Below are 22338 nucleotides of genomic sequence, written 5' to 3' on the forward strand. Positions count from 1 at the left end.
TTTCAAGGGTTCAGCACCTCCGAAGACCTCAGTCTTGAGGCTAGAAACCCCAATCTAAACTTCCCAGTCTCTGCTGTCTTTAAACAAACATAACTTCTTTATTCCCAGTGTGTTGCTTATTGAAGGAAGGAATTCAAGACGAAGCAATCACTGTGTGGATTCCATTCTTGCTCTTTTCATACTTGGAAAGGAGTTCCTTTTCTACTCATGAGACTTAGTTGTGTAGGACTTGGTTGGTGCTGTTTTGGGAAATGCTTTTCACAGCTCTCTACTTTGTATGGTGCTCTTGAAAAATTAAAAATAAAGCATTGGTCTGGAAAGCTCTGATTCTCATTCCCCTTACCTTATGATCTTGACAAAGATGTTTATTCTCTCCGGGTCTTAGTTTCTTAGTCCACAATCATGATCCCTTACATCTTGTCCCACTCCAAAATTCTATAAATCTGGTCCTAGGATTTCAGGTCTGCTTCTAAACAATTACAAAGATATGGATCATGGAAAAGAGGGAGATCATAAATCCTTTATGAGAAAGTTTCATCTAAAACTCATCTTCTTCTGTACTTGAAAGCAAATTATAGGTGCTTTTTGGTTAAACCATATCTACCCTTGTAAATGCCAAGCATAGGTCAAGTTTTAAAGTGTAGTAAAAATTATATTCCATTATTTTCTAACAGCTTTACAGAGATATAATTTACATACCATGCAATTTGCTTGGTTAAAGTCTGTACATTTCAGTGTTGTCTGGAATCTTTGCAGAGTTGTGCAATCATCACCGCTGTCTGATTTTAGATAGTTTATATCACCCCCAAAAGAAGCCTGGGACTTGTTAACATTCAGTCCTCATTTTCCCTCAGCCCTCAGCAACCACTAATCTACTTCCATCTCTATGAATGTCCCTGTTCTGGACTTTATATATATATATGGAATCAGATCATAAGGGATCTTTTCATGACTGGCTTTTTTTCTACTTAACATTTTCAAGGTTTATCCATGTTGAAGCAGGTATCAGTACTTCATTTGTTTTGTTTTGTTTTGTTTTTTATTCCTGAATAGTATTCCATTGTATGGATATACCATATTTTATTGTCCATTCATCAGTTGATGAACATTTAGCTTGTTCCACTTTCTGGCTATTATGCATAATATTGCTATAAACATTTGTGAACAACTTTGTATGTGGGCATTTGTTTTCATTTGTCTTAGATATATACTAGGAGTAAAATTGCTGGTTCATACAGCAACTTTATTTTTAACCTTTTGAGAAACTGCCAGACCATTTTCCAAAGTGCTGTACTATTTTACATTCCCATCAGTAGTGCATAAGGATTACAATTTCTCCACATCCTCTCCAAAGATGACTATTTTCCATTTATTATTATTATCATAGAGGGAATGAAGTGGCATCTTGTTGCAGTTTTGATTTTCATTGTCCTTATGACCAATGATGTCAAGCATATTTTCATGTGTTTGCTTATTAACTATTTTTATCTTTTTTAGAGAAATGTCCTCTGAGATCCTTTGCTTATTTTTAAATTGTGTTTTCTTTTTGTATTGAGTTCCTTATATATTCTAGATATAAGTACTTTATCAGATACATGATTTGCAAAATTTTTCTCCCTTACACCCCAGTGGAATGTAAAATCTCATTCTTGAATGAATTAATTTTCTTTTTCAGAAGTATTGGAATCCTTATAAAAGAACAGGCACCTTGATCTTGATCCAAATAATTACCTATTATACAGAGACATGAAGAGTTTGCCTTTATTCCTAAAACATCTATGGCACAGCAGAACCATATAAAATCATGTATAATGGATGGTTCAAATGTTTTCTAATAAGTGTTTTGACACCAATGAGAAAAATCAATCTCTAAGGAAGAGAAATAAGTAGTCAAAAGATATGTGATAGAAACTGCCTATAGCTTATCAGTAATAGATATTTATGGAATACCATTATGTATTAGGATTAAATAAGAAAAGCTGAGAGTCTTATTCTCATCTTATTGGAATTGATAGTCATGATAACAACACAAGAACATTAAAAAAGCACTAGATATTATATAAAATAAAATCATTCATTAGAGATTTTTGGTTTTTTCCTTCTATGTATTTTCCAGTTATTGAGTATTTGTGTAATAATTTTTGTTCACGTGTTGGAAATACAATATAATATCTAGATACATATAAGTGTATTTTTCTTTTTAAGGGTCTCTCTTACTAAAACCAGTGAGATTCGTTATTTAAGTGCCCTCTTCAATTAATTTGTAGAAATGTTTAAAAGAGCTATCTCAGGGTTAATTCATTCATTTAACCAATAACCACTGTCTATATTCCAGGCTCTGGGTGAGAGGCTGGGAGTAGGTAAAACAGACCTTAATTGTGCCTCCTGGGGCTTACAGACAATAATCAAGTACAAATGCAAATAAATGTAGAGTTACACATTTTAAAATTTCTGTGGAAGAAAAGAAGAGGGTGCCACAGGAGAATAATAGGGAGATCCATTTTAGGCTGAGGGTCAGGGAAGGATCCTGAGATATATGGAGGGTTAGATGGAGCCAGCTGAGATGGGGGGAGTACTGCAGGTAGAGGGAACAGCATGTGCAAAGACCATGAAGCAGGGAAGAGTTTGCTGGGTCCAAGGAAAGGAAAGAAGGATAGAAACGTGGCAAGTGAGGTGGGGGAGAGGAGATGACACCTGAAAAGAGGGCAGGAGCCAGTTCACATAGGAGGTTGTGGACCACATTAAAGAGTTTGAATTTTATTCAGAAGCTAGTTCAATGGCTTTGAGGATTTTAGCAGAGGATATGACATGATCTGATATAAACTTTAAAAAGATTATGTTGGCTGCTTCGTAAAGATTGATGTGTAGAAGTAATGTAGATGTAGAATCACGATGTCCATTTAGGAGGTTTTTGCACTTGCTGGAGTGAGCAGTGATGGTGGTTTAGACTAAGATGGGGCGATGGAAAACCAGTAAGGTGAATGGCTTTGGGATTATTTTGGAGATACAGTGTAATGGTTAAGGGTATGTGTTCTAAAGCTAGACTGACCAGGTTAGAATACTAATTCTCCCTCTTACTAGCTCTATGACTATGGGCAAATTAACTTCTCTATACCACCGTTTTGTTAGTAGTAAAATAGTATTAGGGATCATCTCATAGAGTTGTTATGAAAACTGAATGAGTTAATAATGCTCTGTATGTATCACTAGAGCACCTGGCATGTTGTGAATGCTTTAATAAGTGTTATTGTTGGTATTGCTTTTACTGTTTAAATGAACAAGTTTTGGTGATGGTGTGGATCTTGTTTTGGAAATGTTAGTTTGAGATGTGCATGAGATATCCAACTGGGGCTGTGAGACAGCTGGAATCTGGTGCTCAGAGGAGTGTCCTGGGGCAGAGATAAAGCTTGCATTTAAGATCCAACTAAAATGTACTGGATACATTTGCAAAACAGACAGCACTTGGAAATAAGTCAACCTTGTCCTGGACTGGCCAATGGGATATGAAAACAGATCAGTGACTCTGACTTTCCTTGGAGAGATGGTGGATATGGCAAAGAGTGGAGTGACACAAAAGGTTTCAAAAAGACATATTTTGAATTTTACTCCCCCCCTTACTAATTGGTGGCCATAGACAGTTACTAGTGTTGGTGATAGATTTAAGGGGTTCAAAGGGAGGAATCATGAACAAACAATGTCTGGGTTTCTGTCTTGAGTGCCAGATAACTTGTAGGGCCAGTTCCTGGGATGGAGGAAATTGGAAACAAGCTTAAGTTTCCTCAGCTGGAGATTAGTGTATCTTTCTCATACCAGAAAGAATGTACATGAAATGCCTGGCATAGCACCTGGCCCACTGCAGATGCTCATTGATGTTTTTTCTGTAGCTTTGGGCTCTTCTCCCTTCTTACCTCAGCTATAAGCATCTCCACCACATTGCCTGGATCTGCTTCCATACTTAGATTAAGATGTAAGGTGGGAACAGCGAGGTGACAGAGCAGGGCCAGGACTTGGGTGGGGTGAGCGAGGCACTCACCTTGGGTACCAATACACTAGTCAAGATAAATATTATTTTAATGCAATATCTTGAAAAATCAAAATCAATGCAAAAAATCCATGATGCATAAAATATTACATTTTTAATAAAGATTTATTTCTTTTGCCTCCAGTTCTGGTGCTCAGTAGGGCACTGTGACAAGGTAAAAGCAAAGAAATAAAGCTTCCACCCTGACCTCCCAAGACTTTCTCATTTCTTCCTAAGTTGGTAACTAAGAGCCAGTCAACAGACTTGTGTGCTCCAATGATCTCTAAAGGCTGTGTTCCAAAAGCCTGTGATACTGGACACTCTTAAGATGGGGGTGTGAGGCTTCTGCTAGCCCAGCCCCAGCCCTCCTCTATCAGTGGCAATGTGTGACGTGAGTTGGAGCAAGGTTCCCAGGTTTGCCCCACCTCAGTAAACGCAGACCCTTGTGACCCTGCAACTGTTGAGTAAGCACAAAGTGAAATAACCCAATGCTCTATTAAAGGCTGGGGTTTAAAGGTCAGCTTTGTGCTTATGGGCTGCAAGTCTGATGCACTCTCTAAATGACTCTCAGGGAGTTTTGCACTTGCAGTATGGACTGAGAAGATGAGCATTTCCATTCAGAGTGGGGAGCTATTTGCTTTGCAAGGAGCTGTCATTACCAACAGGAAAACAGCAGGTCAGGAGCAGGAGGTGGGGGCGGGGAAAGGTGAATGGAGCTCCCCTCCAAGAAGTACTTCCTTCTGATTTTGCTTTAGCAAGCTAAGGGCACATAGGGTACATGTGGTGGCTGGTGGCTTTCAGCTCTTTCCCATGAAAATCAGAAAATTACCAGCTGAAACAATTTGGTAATTTAAACATTGTTGGCAAGTGGATAGTGAATACTTAAAGGACAGATTTATCAAAGCTTGTGTCTATCATGAAATGACCCATTGTGGAATTTTGAGCTGGTGGGCTACTTTTTCTCAACAAAGGCAGGGTACAGAAAACCAAATATTATAAAGTTATATTAAGTACTTTTATCTCACTTAAAAGAAAAAAGTTCTCCTAATGCTTGAAACATTGTACTGCAAGTTCTTCCAATGTCTGAGACATTGTACTACAAATGTAACATACTATCGCAGTGTACATTTATGAATGATTTTTAGTAAGTAAAGAGAAAGAACGGCATGATTTATTCTGAAGTTGCTGCTGAACATGATCTACATGTCAATGGCACTTTAAGATTGCAACATTTTGTGTGGTGACCTTCATACCAGTTGACTGCATGCACCTTAATCTCTCCCTCTCAAAAAAAGCTGAGCCTGTTATTGATTGGTTGTTTTTTTTAACCCAGTTTTTCATTTGCCTACTTCTGTATAATGCCTGGTTTAATATGTACAAAAAGATGAAGTTCACTGTTACATATTTGGAATTTTTAGGAAAAATGAGTGCATGCGTTGTCCTGAGTGAGACTAAAAGCCCTCAAGATAAATCAGGTGGTACACTTCTAAGGGTAAAAATAAAGACTGCTTCAGGAAAATTGTCAAATATGTATACAAAGGCACAGAGGGAAAGAAAATGATGTTTTCTGTCGTAAAATATCCTTCAGACTTTGAAACGTACAACTGAAGGTCAGAAGCAGAATAAATGCTGGGACAAATCAGCTTTTGTGAGGGCTGCCAATGGGTAGATAAGGGGTCTGCTGCTGCACGAGCTGCCCAGGGACCCCTTTGCTGCAATCCTATTTGGGTGTTAAGTCTTTGTTTCTCAACAATTGATACAAAGACTTTTCAGATGATGAATAAATATTGCATGGCCTCTGAGTTACAGTTTTACAGTATGCCATGGCAGTTTTATTTCTTAAAGAATTAAGCAAGTTTTTCAACTGAGTAATTCAAATAATTAAGTTGTGATACTTTGTTCAAAGGAGTCTAGTTTTCTCCCTCCCTCCCTCCCTTTTTCCTTCCTAGATAACTGTCTAGCTAGCTAATTCTCCTCCCTTCCTCCTTTTTCCCTCCCTCCCTTTTCCTCCCTTCCTGTGTTGCTCATGAATTCAAATGATGTCCATTTGAATGCTGAGATGATCTTATTTCTACCTCTATAATTACGAGTTTAAATCAAAGCAGTTTAGTCCCACTAAGAACCTAAAAGCCAAGTTAGTGTCTTTCTTTTAACCTTCCACTATTCACTCACCCAACTGAATTTTCTCTTTCCCAGTATTATAGTAATTAGTAAAAATAGCATTTATGCAGAAATTCTCACCAGTGTATCTCCTCCTTTGAGTTTATTCCTACATGTATCTTAAAAGACATACATATATACAATCTTATAGAAATATCTGTTATATCTGAGTTAAAAGATAAGGCTAATATTCCTTAAATTGGCTACCCTATTTTGAAAAACCTTTACTCACCTTTCTGAACCAATGGGAATAGTCACAGAATTTGTAGACAAGTAATATGCAGAAACCCATTAACCTGACTTTCCATTTTCAGGAGAGAGAGTAAAAAATTCCCCTGCAAATTAAACTATTTGGCTAAACATTGGGCTATTAATAAGCAAGGAGCACAATTTAGCTACATTCCCTACTATGCTAAAATACAGTACTGCTATCTTTTCCCCAGTGGTGTTCTTCAGCGAGGGTTACTTGGTCCTAGGTATGTTCTGTCAAAAAGCCCATTTCTATCCATCAGCCTTCACATGTTCCTGGAAATGGTTAACGTGGCAGTGGTGTGGCATGCTGAATTTTAATGTGAAAGTGGCCCACCCCAATTTCAGAAATGTGTCATGCATATGTGAACCCACGAAAACAGTTGGGAGCAGGTTTAAAATAAGGAAAAAACATGATATGGATGCTTCTAAAACATGTCTGTAAATAGCTGGCATTCAGGAATTTGCAGTCTTCATTTCTAAGGAATTTTTGGTTCCCCTTTGCCCTTCCTTTGCCTCTCACTGACTGGCATTAAAACCATTACTGTGTTACTCCACTAACAGGCCCAGGCCTTCCCATGCACCTTCTGTCAAATGCAGAATTCTGCCTTGGCCTTCAAATTAAAGCAATACCTGCTCTGCTTCCTGTTGTCTTGCCGTTGCCCTTGACCTCATTTTGGCTCATTGTTTGCCATTCTCTAAATGCATTCCTCACTGGCCTGTCTTTGTGCGGCTTCCTCTGTCATTTATTTTTAACTAGTGGCACACTGTCCTTCGCTGTCATCTCTCATTTGCATTGTCCCCCTCCAAAACCAGCTTCTGGTATTTTTTTCTCTGAAAGTACCTTCCTGTATTTGAATATTCAGTTTTGTACCCAGAACTTGCTAACTTTTGACCACTTTCATATACATTTAGTCAAACAACCCAAATTCATTGCAAACTTTCAAAAACTAAGATTTTTGTGTTTTTTTAAAATATGTTTTGTAATCTCATGACAGGTGCTTGATGAGGTGTGTCTCAGTTCAGGAAACGAACTTCAGGTTGTGGCCTCAGCAAGATGGGAGGTCAACAAGTCTGTTTTAATGAAGACCCATATGTTAAGGTTGCTTTTCCGTCTGCTGGAACAAACCGGAGAAAGGCCTGCTTATCTGTGTATTGTAGCTTTCCTACCTGATAGCATCTGTCTCCAGAAAATTATTTATCTAGTTAACTAAGATGAACATTGATATTATCAACATAGTAAGTTTCATTCCTTTTTACCCTTTTGCAGTATTGCTTTTCCCATAGTTAAGCAATAATAGTTTTTTCCTTATTAAGGTACCATTGATATTCAATCTTATGAAGGTTTTGCATGAGCAACATTGTGGTTTCAACATTCACCCGTATTATAAAGGCCCCTCCACACATCCCATTGCAATCACTATCCATCCATGTAGTAAGATGGTATAGAGTCATTACTTACTTGTCTTCTCTGGAGTAATAATAGTTTTTATAATGGACATTCTTTTTGCTACCTTAACCATTTTCAAATATACCATTCAGTGGCATTAAGCACATTTATATTGTGCAACCATCACCACCACCCATCTCCAGACCTCTTCATCTTGCAAAACTCAAACTCTATACCCATTAAACACTGACTCCCCATTTCCCCTCCTGCCAGCCCCTAGCCTGGAAACCAACATTTTACTTCTGTCTCTATCAGTTTAACTACTCATAAGTGGAATCACAGTATTTGTCTTTTTTCTGTCTGACTTATTTCACTGAGCATAATGTCCTTAAGGTTCGTCCATGTTGTAGTCTGTCAGAATTTCCTTCCTTCTTAAGGCTGAATAATGTTCAACTATCATGTTGTAGTCTGTCAGAATTTCCTTCCTTCTTAAGGCTGAATAATGTTCAACTAATCGACACTTTTAAAGGAATTTTTTGACAGCATTTAGACCCCTGACTTGTGTTAAACGTGGTTAGGCTGATTTTTCCATATATGCAAGTATTTTGTGATAGTTATTTATTAGGTTATACCCTTGTCTTTGAAGATCACTGAAATTGGATGATGTATTAACTTGATTTTTCTTAAGTTCAGAAGGTCCTCTGGCATTCACAATGAATAGTAATTTCCTATTAATTGAATATAGCAAAAGATATTCTTGTTCAAACTGATATAGCCACTCTTCAGTGAGATTCCACCCAAAAAGCAGACTGGTGTAGTTTCCCCTGTGGCTCTGTGACTGGCATTTAGTAGGAACTTAACAAATACTTATTGAATGATAAATACCCTATTTCCTTGAAACCCATAGCAATCTTTTTGCCTAGCAAGAAGCAACTACTAGTCTCTGTAGTTCAAAATCCTGTGCTGTCATTTAGGTGACCACTGAAGTTTGAATCTTTTCCACGTCCCCTCCCTTCTGCAAAGCACTGATCACTGACAAATGGTAAGCACAGAAATAGTCAGATTCTTTCCAGCTTTCTTGGCTTTCATTGGTGATTTATCATCCAACCCCTACCCACCCCTTCCACTCCACCACTCAGTCCTTCTAGTTTTGGTGTGTATGCTTTAAATGTCCATTAAGAGTGAGCACTGTTCATCCTAAGAATAGGGTCCTAGTGTCACTGATTATATGCAGGATAAGTAGAAATAAAGTAGAAGTAAGGATCATAATGGTGTCATAATGGTTATATAACTGAAAGCTAACAGCTGGTAATTGAACTTAGAATTAATATATTAACAGGATAAAATAAAAACAAAATGCATTCCCTCTGGGATCAAAACCCATTCCTGCAAAGAAGGGCATGGCATAGTTTACTGCAGGTTCACTTAGACTTATTCGGGTGTTGATATCATTTTAAGTTCAAGAGTTGAATTTTTTTTTTTTAGCTAAACCTAGTGAAATGTTATGTGGTTTGTGCAGAATATTCAATAACACATAAAAAGTTGTTTTTTATCATGGTAATGTCTTATAATTTATAACATTCATTAAATGCTTCAGATTTTTTTCCAAATTGTAAACATAAATATACAGTTATTTGAAATTCCACTGATCTGAGTTGAAAAGTAATTGGAAAGGGGATGTGATGCTTGCTAATTTTATAATAAAAATATAGATTGCTAAAAAGTTTTCATCTACCTTTGCTTGAAAATTACTTGATCCCTTACAAAATCAGAAGCATTGTTTGCACAATTGTGTTTCCTGTGATCATGGGAAACTGGAAAGTTGCAAAAAATACTTTGCAAGAACAAGGTATCCACCATTTGCAGTTGTTGTTTGGCTGCAATGTAGTGTATGTTGGACTGTCACTTACTCCTTTGGGAAATAAGGATGTAATTAATACTTTATAATATTATTACTCGATGCAGTGATGACCCAAAAGATCCAATTGTACCACTATCCTATTTTATAAAACCAAAGAAATGTCACCATCAAGACCTCAGACTTTGATTAAGAGCCGAAGATCAGGGAAATGGTGGAGGGGAGGAGGAGGCCACCGCAGTGAAGGAGGAGGCTCCAGGTGTGCACTTTGGGTAACCAGAGTGTGACTGTTCCTTCAGGACTTTAAAAGTTTATGCTCTTCAGGAAGCTCTTTGGGATGTTATATCAAGGGACCCCTCAGCAAAACAGTCTGGGACAATCAGTTTAGTCTCTCAACACTTAAGCCTTGTCTAATTAGATGAGAAAAACCCCCAACTTCCTTCCTAAAATATCTTTTCTTCTTATGAATTATGCTTCTCTCATCAATGGCAGGATTAGCTCCCTGAAGGAAGCCACTACAGAAGAAGGGTTTCTAAAGAAATATACTGGCCCTCTGGGAGATTAACTTCCTGTTGGGTAAGACTAAGAAAAACACTGAGGAGGAGAAGTTAAAACTCAGTAAGTTTCAAGTGTCATAGGGACTGATAGCGTTTATCACTTTGTTTAAACTTGTTTCAACTATGAGAAGTTAAGATTGTGTTCATCCTTGTATCCCGCACACCCAGCCTAGGGCCCAGCATATAGCAAGTATGTAAAAGTGGTAAGTATTTGTTGTTGTTAATGATGTTGATGTCAATAGATGTTTAAAAGCGTCTGTGGTCAAGTAAGTTTGGAAAATTCTGGATTAAACCAAGTGAAAAAGACTACTCAGTCTTTAATATGCTAAAGCACATTGTGAATTTCCAAGAGGGTGTGATAAAATATATTTGATTAGAGAACTCTTTAAAATCATAGAATAGCTTGTAGGACTTGCATTCACTGTAACCCACTTTGGAAAATCCTGGCAAAAACAAGAAATGCTTTAAGGGTGATAATTTTTCAGTAAGGCTACATGGAGGGAGGTCTAGATTTCATGGAATCCCACTGTATATGTTTGCTAGGGCTTCTGTAACAAATTGCCATCAATTTAGTAGCTTAAAGCAATACACGTGGAATAATTCAAAGTTCCAGAAATCAGAAGTTCAAAATAGGTCAGCTAGATTTCATTCCTTCTAGAGACTAGATTTAAGGAAGAATATGTTTCCTTGACCTTTTCCAGCTATTAAAGGCTTCCAAATTCCTTGGCTAATGGCCCTACATCGCTCTGACCTCTGTTTTTGTTGTCCCATCTCCTTCTCTTGACTCTTCTGCCTCTTTCCCTTTTAAGGACCCCTGTGGTTATACTGGGCCCACCTAGATAATGTAGGGTAAGCTCTCCATCTCCAGATCCTTACCTTAATCCTGTCTGTGACTCCCTTTTGCCATGTAATATAACATATTCACAGGTTCCAGGATTTAGGATGTGGACATCTCTGGGGACCATGAGTCAACCTCCCACACCCACGTTATATTTCCTGGAACCCTAAATCCACCGATTAAATATTAGCTGAATATCATCAAGAGATTGAATTAAATGGTTTTAGCAAAAGCTCCCTGAATTATGCTGGTGAAGGAGAATGGGACTTCAGATGTCATCATTGCAGTATGCTTTGCAGGGATATTCCAGAGTATAGGTTTTTGAAGAAAGGTCTTTCCAATGTGGATAATGTGAAATGATAACCTAACAGAGGCAGAATGCATTTCTGCAGAAATATCCATCTTTCCCTTGATAAGCACTCAACACGCTGACCTCCCTCCAGACCTGCTTCCTGTGTTGGGATTGTTCTGTTGTGGCCAGACTTTGAGTGGGAGGGAAGTGGAGGTGGGTAGAGCTGAGCTGAAAGAGGCCAGAGTAGAAGGAGCAGAGAAGGATTAGCCAGATCCGAATGGAGAGATGGCATCTGGGATGATTCCTTTTAGAAGTTGAGGGGGCTTATGAGACACCCACTCCGCCATTTCCCTCTGAGTGAGTTAGAGGGACACAAAAGGCAGACTTCTTCATTTCTTTACAAGGTCATATACAATGTGTCCAGCTTCTTGTTTTTCTCATCGATCATTGTTTTGTTTTTATTCTCTGAAAAATAAATTGTATTCTGATGTTTATTGTAGGAAATAAAAATTATCTAGTCTAGGACTGAGAGATAAATACTGTAACATTTTGGTATATTACCATCTACTTTTTTTTCTCTGCTTGTATTCTTATATTACAGAATCAGGACCCTGGACTAGATGGAGTTTTATATCTTACTATGTTCAATTGACTGGGAGCATTTTTCTCATGGTGCTAAATATTCTTCAAAACAAGATTATTTAATGACTGTACAATATTGTACTTCGAGATGTACAACTGTAGGTGAATGCTCATGCTTCCTCCTGGAATGAATGATGTAGACTTGAATAGGCTTGCATTTCATCTCTTGCCATCTTCTTAATTGCTTCTATGTGATCACTGATGCAATTAAAGGGCATAAACATTTTTATAGTTCTTCTTAGACATGGCCAAAGGTATTAATATTTACACTTCTACTGTCAGTGGATGACAGTAGGCTGTCTCTCCCCACTCTTCGTAGGATTAAGTATATTTAAAAATGTTTTGACTGCTAACTGGAAATAGAGTAATTATTTTGCAACTTGCTGACCCATGTTTTTTGCTCATTTACCCTTTGAGATGCTAATATTTTGCTTATAAACTGTCTATTGAAGATTCTTTCTATGTCATATCACTGGAAGCTATTTTCCTGGTTTGGTATTTACCTTTTAATTTTGAGTGTTGTGCCACGTGATATAGGAGCTTTTTCATGTTTATTACTGCAGTCAAATCTATTATTCCTTTATAACATTTTCCTCTTCTTCTATGTTTGGAAATGCTTTACTTTACCCAATATCTAGTAAATAACCACCTATATTTTTCATAATATTTTATAAATTCATTTTTTAATTTAATGTATTATCCATCTGTAATTTAGTTTGACATATTGTTTGAGGTAGATATAACTTTTTAATTACTCAAATTACTCCAACACCATTTGTGGAATAGATTAAATTTACCTTTAATTAAGCTGGTATGTACATTTCTGTATCTGTACTCTCGATTGTATTTCTTTAACTATCTGTTGATTATTGTAGCAGAACCATATTATATTCTGTATAGCACATTTCCATTTCTGATATGGCAAGCCCTAACATCTTAATTATTTTAAATGTACCTTGGCAATTATCATCTGAGTATTCTTTAAGGTGAATGTTGGAATTAATTTGCAAATAAAAAGTCCTGACATGTTCTACTTGGAACTATATACATAACTATGAAGTATTTTGGAAGAATTTGCATCTTTACAATTTTCAATCACTTCCTAACATGCTTGTGTTTTCAAGTCTTTTTTGACATGAAAGAAAGATTGCCTCTCATACAAGTCCTGCATATTTTTTCAAGTTTTATATACTTTTTATTTGACTATATTTGGGATTATTCTATTGCTTTCTAATTGGTAGTTACTGTTATATGAAAGCTATTGATTTTTATATCTTTTTTTTATTCTTTTACTGATAATCATTTTTAAACTAGTTCTCAAGTTTTCTTGGTAAACAGTCATATTATGCTAAATTGATGATTCTATCACCCTTCTAAAAAGTACCTCTTATTTCAGAATTTGTCTTATAGCATTAGCCAGAATTTCCACAGCAATGTTAAATATACTTAGTGATATTCTATTCTTACCTTGTTTCTGACATTAACAGCATGATAGGTTTTTCTAACCATGTAAAAGAAATTTTCTTGCATTTCTAATGTATGCTGAGAGCATTTTGTAACTCAAAAATGGGTTTTGAAATGTTATAAAATGCCTTTAGATTATTTTGATAAATTTCATTTGTGAGGAGGAGAACAGAACATGGAAGCCAGAGCATAGGATTTATGGCCAGACAGAGCTGGGCTCACTTTACTCCCCTTCCTCCTAGAACTGCGTAACACTGCATGAGTTATCTGCTGTCTTCCAATTTCAGTTTTTTTATCTTGTCATATGAGGATAATTATATAAATATCTTGTAAGGATATTGTGAGCATCCAGTGAGAATTGTTTGTAATTCATCAGACTTGATACAGAGTATCATATTTTTCCAAAAAATTATTGTGTAACTTTTGCCTTTGATCTATTAAAAGAGTACCATAATTACAGATTTCCTAATATTTGATTATCTTCTTATTCTTGGAGTAAAGCCTACATGGACATGATGGATGTTTTCTTAATTCATGGCTGTATTCAATAGTCGTTTCAAATTATTGCATCAACTTTCATAATGATTTGGTCTTCAGTTGAATTTTCATGCTGTCTTGTTAGCTTGATATCAGAAGAATGTTAACTTCATATAATGATTGGGAAGTTTTTATCTTTTTCTGAGCTCTGGACCTCAGGAATTATATTTTACTTGAGAACTGGGGAAAAAAATAGACCATAGGAATTTCCTATGCCTTGATTATTTTTTGAACCAGATAATACTTTTACATATTTTTAAGATTTCTTTTAATTTGTTGTTGTTTGTTTTCTCTAATCATTTGGTCTCTACAGTATGTCTATTTCTGCTTGTGTCAATTTTGTTAATTCAAATTATATCTAAGTATGGTTTTAGATTTTGTAAATATTTTTAAAATAATAAGCATGGATAGTCTCTTATAGTTTCTAAGTTTTTATATCTGTGCTTCTCTCTCTTTTCTTCATTTATTGTGTAATTCTGAGATTTTTTTGACTTATTTTAAAGAACTGTCTCTTGGGTTTATTTATCCTCCTGTTTCTGGGCTTCTGTCTGTGATGTCGTCTCATAGTGATTAGACTTTGGTTTTTATATATTCTTGGCTCTGCCACCTCAAAAAATGTCATCAGTAGTCAGTGATCATTTGTCAAGTGCCTCAGAGTCCACCCTTAAGAAAGAAATTGGTGTCTATTTTCGCTCTGAGGCTATGAAGTTTGCAGACCAGTCTGCATAGGTTCATGTCTCAGCTCCACCACTGACCACCGGCGTCATCTCCAGCAGTTACTTAAACTTCCCATGCCAACGTTTCCTCATCAGAGTGTGAGGCTATGAAGCTCTGAGGGCAGCCTCTAGGATGCAGTAAGTAGCTTTCAGCTATTGTCATTGTTACGTTATATTTAAGAACAAACGCTGTGGTTGTTCTCAAGGTTGCAATGTTTACACATAGTTGTAAACAGAAAACTCCAAGACAAATTGAATATTATTTTTATTTGTAATGTTTGGGGGTGTCCAGCCTTTAGAAGAACCAGATAGTCTGAATAAAGGATAGAGCATGTATTTAAAGAAACAAAAAACAAAAAACAAAGCAGACCATGAAGCCACAGTTGATCTGTTCAAATCATCAGTGGTGGGAAAACAGCAGTGTTATTCCATCTGTGTGGCTCCTCACACATCTGCTGAGACCTGTTTCCCAAAAGTCAGACATAAAGGTGTTTTCTGGAGGGAGCCAGGAATTTGCAGGAATGGGGTGCAAGTCTTTTCATTAATTTTGAGGGGGGAAGGATGGTTAGTTAGATAGGATGCTTCTGTGTGGAGCAAGTTCTTGAATGATGCAAAAGATGTCTGTCTGTTCCTGTCTGGTGGGTGAAGGGCACACCTAATTGTAGGAGTAGAAGAGCAAGGAGTAGTTTTACTTTCTCACGGTTGTTAATGTAGGCAAGTGAAACACGAATTATAAACAAGGGATTTGAGAGTATAGGGTAATTCTGTGCTTTACAAGCAGCACCTCGGTTTATTCAGTGATACTGCCTTGGTGTGCCATATGCTTCCTAGAATACTTTCTTGACCTCTGCTACTCACAAGGAACATTTTCTTGTACCTCCGCAAAGGGGGAGGCATCCATTTATGTGCTTCATTGCCTTCAGGATAAAGTTCAAACTCCACAGCAGGGCACAGATGGCCTCCTAGGTCCCTCCCCAGCCACCATTCTTCACTGTGCCTCTCCATGTCAGTCACCATGGCAGGCAGAAGTCTACAATGAATCCCAAGTTTCCACCCCCTGCTGTGCACCCCTCTGTAATCCCCTGTCTGCAGTGGACAGGATCTGTGGACATAACAAGATTGTCACTCTCTTGACTACATAAGATTAGGTCCTAGCAGAAAGAAGAGAGAGATTCTCCTGGTGGCCTCAAAGAAGCAAACTGCCATACTGTGGAGAAGGTCACATGGCAAGGAATGGCAGGGGGACTTTAGGAGCTGAGAGACAGCCCCAGACAGCAGGAAAATGTGGACCTCAGTCCTGCAATGCAAGGGACTGAACTCGGCTACCAGCCAGTGAGTTTGGAAGGGGACCCCAAGCCTCAGGTGAGTTTGCAGCCCTTGTCAGCACCTTGATGTCAGCCTGGTGAGATCCAGAGCAAAGTTCCAAGCTAACCTGGCCCATGGAGACTGTTAGATAGTATGTTTTGTTGCTTTAAGTTACCAAGTTTGCAATGATTTGTTATGCAGCAATAGAGAAATAGAGAAACTATTGCCAGCTTGATACTCTGTTTTTGTATTCTATTAAATGAATGTAACTGCAAATATTTTATAACTTAACCACTTTGCATTTTTCAAAACTCAATATACATCAGACTACGTATCTTAAAGAGTGAATTCACTGTCAAATGTAAGCTTCTGTATTCTTTACCTTTAATGAAATGTTCTCATGAATTATGCTGTGTGAGAACTTTAATGGCTCCTGGGAGGGTGGTCTGTAATGTAGGCTATGCAAATCCACCCTTGGCCCCAACAAGGTATAGATTTTTATCAATGATTTTAGTGAGGATATTGAATGCATACTTATCACAGTTAGGGTTGACATGACCCTGGAAGCATAGAATACACATTGAGTAACAGAATTAGAATCCAAAGAGATCATTTCAGCTTGGAATGATGACTCAACTCTAACAAGATGAACTTTAATTGAATAGGTGTAAAAGACTACAGTTAAGTAAAATAAAATCAATCTAGAAACTAAGGATAGGGTGAGACAGACAGCATACGCAAAAATATTTAGATTAGTTGTTTACAAGTTAGTGTAAATCAGAGGTAGTGGGGCTTGTAGGAAAGCTTATTTGAATCCTGCAGTTAATTTTAGACTCTATTACCTGAGTTTCTGTGTCTACAACATGAAGAGGCCTCTCCTTTGTGGGTCACAGAACTCCTGGAGGGTTGGGTAGTTCTGGGCACCTCCTTTAATGCCGTCATAAACAAACTGGAATTGCTCCATTGGGAGGGACCAGATGGATGAGCAGATTTGAGATCACATCCAGTATTGTGGAATAATCTAAATTGTGGCTATTTTGCCTGTGGAAGAGAAGGCATCTAAGGATTAGACTTCCTTTCCATGACTTTGGTGAATGAAAATTACAGGGAAATAGATTTTTGCTCATATTAAACAAGTAATTACCAATTTATACTTAATAGCAAAATAGGGCTGCTTGTGGGAGGTATTGAGCCCAAAGTCCCTGAGAAGTACAAACAGAAGTCACAGACTTGTGAAGAAGTCTTTCGCACGTGTTGTCACAGTGAGCCAGTGATGGACCTGAAGACACGATGCACATAGTCAGAGCTGAGAACATTTTGTTACAGGCAAAGAATACAGAAGCTTATGTACATGGTTTCATAAATCAGGAGGTAACACGACCTGATCTCAGGCAGAGGACTGGCAACCTCAGGTTGTCCAAAGTTCTCCGCGAGAGGGCATCCACCCTAACTTGGGAAACCAGAATGCAGATTCCCCCAGGTGTGAGAAGCTGCCTGTCTCAGATGCTGTTAACTTCCTACTAGACCCCTACACTGGCTTGGCGCCCCATCCTCCAGCTGCTGTGGGATTTGGCTGCCAGCTTCCCACACCTGCACTCTTCCCTGTAGAATGGCCCTGGACTGATGACATGTGCCTCACTGAAGTTGCCTAGGAGGTTACAGCCCTATCCCTGGGGGACAGCCATTGGCCAGTGACTGGTTGATGCAGAGGTATGACAGCTCAGTCCCCCTGTCTCATGTAGACAGCAGGATTCTGGCGTAAGTCAGAGAAATGACAAAGCTCTGTTTCCCTTCTTACACTTAACAGAGAAGATGGCCTAGTCCGCATACATATGATTGGCGTAGGGACCAAATAATCTCTTTAGAGAAATTATGAATCCTGCAGTGAAACATCAGGATGTCCATCATCCAATGACTTTTACTCCACCAGCCAGATCTGGGAACTGGAAATGCTCCTGTATGTTTCTAGTTTTGGCATTCATTATCCAATTCTTTGATCATAATGTCCACATTGTAACCCACATCAATATTATTTATCAATAGTAAAATATTATTATACTTCAGCTGCCCAGAGCTGCTCGAAGAAAGTGGACAGAGCTGGTTAGATGGATGTGATCTTCCAGGCCATCCGACCCACAAATAATGCGTGCTCTGTGCCTAGAACCACAACCTCAGAATCAACCCTCTGGGGCGGGGCCAGGATGCCAGAGATGCTTTCCTGGTAACTTGAGTTCTTACGGTTTTTGACAACCAGGCTCGGAGTGAAGCTAAAAAACACCAATTGCTCCCATAATTTACTCCAGCAGATCTATTTTTGAAAAACTAAAAAAATAGAAATATATATATATTCTATATAAATATAATGTAATTATACATAATATATACATACATTTCATTATATATAAAATATATAAAATTATATATTTTAATATGTATTTTTGTATTTTATTTAAAAATTAATAAAATGTATTTTTACATATGATAAAAAGTATATATATTAAGAAACCTCCTTCTCACTGGAGTCATGGATCAGAGCTGGTGGTGCTGGAGGCTGTGTGCTTATAAATGGTGCTGTCCTGTCCTAAAGGCTCAGACAGAGCCTGCAGGGCGCCTACAGTTCTCACGTTCCCTACGCACTGCGCTGCCCTCTCTCCTGCCATTATTCTTTCTTCTGTTTTTTTTTCCCGTAAGAGAGCAGTAGCTCCTTTGGTCTCCTTGGCGTATTCCTTATTATGAGATAAGCAGAGGCCTCTGTTCTTATTCCCTGATACATACAAGCGCTGTTATTCCAATATTATTTCTATTATTTTTTTCTCGTCTTTTCCCTCAGACAGGAGCTCTATTGTTCCCTGACTCACCCTGGGGTCTATCTAATCCCCTTCTGGTTCGTTAAGTGTCATTTTTTATTCTCTTCCAGTCCTTGCCTTCTCCCACCACTGCTCTTAAGGGTATGTTTAGTGGTTATTGTGCGTATCCGCATTTATACAGTCCTTTGATTTCTCTAGTCACTTAAGCTGCAATTAATTTCTACTTCTGTGAAAGAGAATTAATTATACCGAGGACTAATCGTCTATTCTTCCTAAACAGTTTGGAGGGGCTGAGGAGGAGGAGGCCACCGGAGCATCTGCGTGTGCGCACATGGCCATGCGCTTTGGTTTCATTCCTGGGCCCACATTCTTATTGTTTCCTATCTTGCTTTTTCAATAGTTTGGGGACCAATTTCGTTTTCAGTTGTGAGTGGTTGTGGCTAAAGCCAGGCTCTTCCTTCTGGCATGGTGAGAATATAGGAAAGCCTTATATGCCCCTTTGGTCCTTGCTGTAAGCATGCCAAGTTTTTTGGGCAGGGCGTGTGCTAAGTGCATGAGAATGATCAAGTTAGAGAAGAAATGTCCATCTCCACATGGGCGTGCTCAGGGCCTTAGGGTTTCAGTGAGCTCTGTGCAACCTATTTCTGCCTTTGATCACTTGGACTTCCTTACGGTGCTTGGCACAGCTGACTGGCACCACCTGCCTGCTCCTTTCTCTACATTTGCTTCCCATGACCTCTTTTATCCCCGCCTTTGTCTCTGTACCCACGCATTTGCTGTCTCCTTGCCTCACTTGGCCTACAGGGCTCTCTCTAGTGTTCTGATTTTCTCTTCACCTCCTATCTACTCTGGGTTCTACATTTCTGTGGTCCACACTTGGTTCTGCCTTCCTCCTGCCTGGCTTCCTATGGCTTGGCCAGTGACGTCACCATGCACCTCATTAGTCAAGCTGGAAACTGCCAGGCCATTGTGGCCTCTTCTGCTCAGCAGCTGCTCAGTCCTCAATGAAAGGTTCCAGCCCCATTCCATAGTCTGCCCCAGGCCTAGACTGTGCCAACTTCCTGCATAACCTGACCAGTATCTTTAAATTTTTTAATTTTCTAAAAAAAAAATCTGAACCTGTCACATCCCTGATGATAGGTGTCTCCCTGGTTGCCAAACACTACACCATAAAAGCCGAACTCCCAGCGTGACACACAGAGCCTTGCAGTGACTGACCTTCCCTGCTCTCGTCTGTCCCTCGCCACCACATGCCAGACACACTAACTTCTTCCTATTTTTAGAGGATGCTTTTCTGCCTTTGCACATACCATTTTTTTCTCCCCCAAAATGTCCTTCTCAAATTCTCTAACTGGCAAGGATCTATTTCTCTTTCAAGACGACCTTGCAGAGTTGCCTGGTGTTGCTCACGTTGAGGGTCCTCTGCGTGTCCGCTGAGTGTTGCCTGCGTTTCTATCATGACATCCAACTGCACACTGAGTTTTTAGAAAAAGAATGCTTTGCATTTGCAGAATAATTTATAGATGGCAAAGCTTTTCCACAGACATTCTCTCCATGGCAAGTTGGTAAAAGCAGAGATTGAAAGGGAGGTGGTATTCAACAGCACTTTGGTGTCTGTTCTATTTTGGTCATTTTTGATCCTCATGCACTGTTATCTACACCTTTAGCAACAAGGAAAGTGTGTCAAACGTCCTGCCACTTCGGAGGATAAGAGCCTGGGCAGAACACTTGGTGAGGGTGGCCAGCCAACCCTGTTCTTAAAAGTGATAGCCTTGAATTAAAGATAGAAGGACCCAGGGGAAATCTACAGGGACTCTCAGAGATAGGATTTTTTGCTAAGAACATTCTTTGTAAAACACCGAATACCTTTTTTAGTAAATATAAGCTAAGAACTGTTTGACCTCTTGTCATCTTCTTTTTGGTTTTAATGGTGGAATTAGGCCTGCCTAGTTAATCAGTGCCCAAAGCAAAGATAACTGGGCAATTCATGCTAGATAATTCAGACACTAGGTACAGGTTAAACCAGAAGAGAGGCAGAAAGGGTGGACTAAGAGAGCATTTATGGACTGCCTAAGCACAGAATCTTTGGATCTTAGAGTTTGAAAGGATCTAACCTCTAATTATAGCTGAGGCATGAAGCCTGGAGGAGTCAAGCACCTGTCAGGACCCTCACCAATAGTGGCTGTGAACTCCTGACCCCTATTCAGAATCCTTTCTCCACCTCATTAATATACTCGAAGGTATAAAAATGGCTTGTGAGGGAATCTAACCAGGAGCATGCTACTACTGTTGACCATGAGATTGAGCCTTCATTTTGCATGAATTAGGTCCACGATCACAGTGCTAGAAGCCAAGGGCTTTTCATTGGTTTATCTCATTTGATCCATACAAAATCCTATGAGATGATGTATTCATTTCCTATGGCTGCTATAACGAATTACCACAAGCTCAGTGGCTTAAAACAACACACATGTATGATGTATGATCTTACACTTCTAGAGGTCAGAATCCAGAAATGAGCTCTGCAAGGCTGAAGTCAAAGGGTCTGCATACCTGGCTCCTTCTGGAGACTGTAGGGAGAATCCATTTCCTTGCCTTTTTAAGCTTCTAGAAGTTACCTGTTTTCTTGGCTTCTCTTCAGGCACAGCACTCTAAACTCTGCTTCCACTATCACATAACCTTCTCCTCTGCCTCTGCCTCTTCCTGCATCCCTCTTAAAGGATCTTTGTAGTCAGCTAACATAGTCGCAGTTTCCAGGGACTAGGACCTGGACATATTTGGGGGCCTTTATTCAGCCGACCACAGAGAGGTACCACTCTTGGGCTAAGGAAAATGAAGCTCAGAGATTAAGTAACTTCCATAGAGTTAGATAGTTATTGAGGAATAGAGGCATACATTCTTTCCCATTATCTCTGGAACTGAGTAAGAAAGATTAAAAAATAAATTATATAACTGATCTCAAGGTAAATGTGATGTAGTATTATTAGATATTTTTACACCCAAATATACTAAGCCATTGTTCTGAATTATAAAATATAATCCATTATAAGGAAAATGGAGGTTCTAAACCTTTTTTTTTAAAGAGAATAATGCTCTTTAACTACTCTAGGTACTTCTTGGACTATAATAGGCCACCATCCAGAGTTAGTCATCCTGTTACCTGCTGTGAGGTGGTATTTTAATTTTCAAAGCTTAAATCAGCTTCAATACATTTCTATCCATTGGTAGTGGGTGGCCACTCTATATGTAGAATAAAGCTAAAACTTAAAAAATTTGACAGCATTTCTTTTTAATTTTTGAAGTCAGCCATCACATTTCCCCTAATATCTCTCTTCTCTCAGTTAAATACCTCAAGTTCAAATTCAGTTAGCCATTCCTATGAAACGGAATTTCAGCATCCCTGTGTCTACATTAACTTCCCCTAGAAACACTCCAGTGTGTCAAATACTTGATGTAAAATATGGTTGCAAGGATTGAGCATGATGGTGCAGCTATAGTTTGA

General features: G+C 38.6%; 1 protein-coding gene across 8 annotated transcripts in view; it reads left to right on the plus strand.

Moving 5' to 3' along the window:
* The window catches only part of THRB (thyroid hormone receptor beta), a 370782-nt gene that overhangs the window by 32078 nt on the left and 316366 nt on the right, over positions 1-22338 (plus strand). Inside the window, exon 1 of one of the 8 annotated variants that reach the window (XM_036886126.2) lies at positions 3169-4697. The exons of the other annotated variants lie outside the window; for them this stretch is intronic. The gene's annotated coding sequence lies outside the window, so the exon portion shown is untranslated. Of the gene's footprint in view, positions 1-3168; positions 4698-22338 lie in introns of those variants that run through there. 8 annotated transcript variants of the gene reach the window in all.

This window comes from Manis pentadactyla, chromosome 14, assembly GCF_030020395.1.
Source record: "Manis pentadactyla isolate mManPen7 chromosome 14, mManPen7.hap1, whole genome shotgun sequence".
Classification (NCBI taxonomy): domain Eukaryota; kingdom Metazoa; phylum Chordata; class Mammalia; order Pholidota; family Manidae; genus Manis; species Manis pentadactyla.